This window comes from Galeopterus variegatus, unplaced genomic scaffold (assembly GCF_000696425.1).
Source record: "Galeopterus variegatus unplaced genomic scaffold, G_variegatus-3.0.2 Scaffold8195, whole genome shotgun sequence".
Classification (NCBI taxonomy): domain Eukaryota; kingdom Metazoa; phylum Chordata; class Mammalia; order Dermoptera; family Cynocephalidae; genus Galeopterus; species Galeopterus variegatus.
The window spans coordinates 26605-28256 of NW_007734306.1; positions in this window are offsets into that span (position 1 = coordinate 26605).

A 1652-nucleotide genomic window follows, 5' to 3' on the forward strand; every position below is an offset into this window, starting at 1 on the left:
TTTTTTTTTTTTTTTTTTTTTTTTTCCTTTTTGTCTCTTTTTTTGTGACCGGCAACTGATCGCAACCCTCAGTGTCGCGCCCTTACCAGACCGGGACCGGCAACGGGATCGCAACCCTCGGTGTTGCCCCCGCACCTCGCTCAGCCAGTGAGCGGCCGGCCTGTATGTGGGATCCAAACCCTTGGCGGGAGCGCTGCCACACTCCCAAGTGGCGCACTGTAGCAGTGCACCACCGGGCCGACCCTAAATGCAGTTTTCTTAAGGAGTCTTCCAGGCAAGCAAATGATACTCACTTGAGTGAATAAATTCTAATATCTGTATTATATGATATATGTATATTATTTTTAATTCAGTCCCATTTAAGCTAATGGACTGAATTTAAAAATTTTAAAGGCAGTCATCTTACATAATTTTTATCATATCAGAATATAGATGAGTGACTGTCATTTTGTCTTGCTCAGTGCATATCAAGTTAATATTTCTTTAGCAGCAATTTTAACAGATTTTGGTTGGCTTTGTCCAGGCTGTCACCAACTAGCTTTGTGACATTGGCATGGGACTCAACCTCTCTGTGTCTCTGACTCCCTGTCTACAAAATGAGGGCTTTGGCTAAATTATCTTTAAAATGTCTTTTAAATTAAAATCATCTACTATAATCATCATATGTCTATGTGTGAGACTACAATTATCATATAAATCTACACATTTCTCTGTGCAGTTTTAATTAAATCCAAGCTGAAGTAACCCAAATTCAAGGTATTTTAGAAGACACTGAAAACTAATTTCTCTAATAAAGCGTGTTCTACCTGATGATCATAAGATGATATTTGTGTAGCACGACACTGAAAACTAATTTCTCTAATAAAGCGTGTTCTACCTGATGATCATAAGATGATATTTGTGTAGCACGACACTGAAAACTAATTTCTCTAATAAAGCGTGTTCTACCTGATGATCATAAGATGATATTTGTGTAGCACGACACTGAAAACTAATTTCTCTAATAAAGCGTGTTCTACCTGATGATCATAAGATGATATTTGTGTAGCACGACACTGAAAACTAATTTCTCTAATAAAGCGTGTTCTACCTGATGATCATAAGATGATATTTGTGTAGCACTTGATGTTTATACTATCTTATGAGAGTCTCATAACCTAAGAGCTGCTATCATTACCATCATTTTGCAGAGGAAGATACTGAGGTTCAGAGAGGTTCAGTTACCCATCTGAAGTGATGGACTAGCAAGATCTAGAGCCAGGAAAAAAGACTCAGGTCTTCTGCTTCCAATTGAAGACTTTCTCTCCATCACTATTTATCTGTAACCAGTCTTTTGATTAGGAGAAAATTTTTCCAAGGTGCCATCATTCAGAATAGACTCAGGTCTTCTGCTTCCAATTGAAGACTTTCTCTCCATCACCATTTATCTGTAACCAGTCTTTTGATTAGGAGAAAATTTTTCCAAGGTGCCATCATTCAGAATTTGCATTCCTGGAAAATAAAAACTGCCATTAGAACCCTGCGGCACCTCTTTAGAGTATCCACTTGCGTCACTACAGCTCTCTCTGCTTTTACAATCTAGTTGTTTTGTCAGCATGAGTGTGACAACAATTAGACGTCCCCTGTTTTTGCCCCATGCCTTTTCTCCTTCA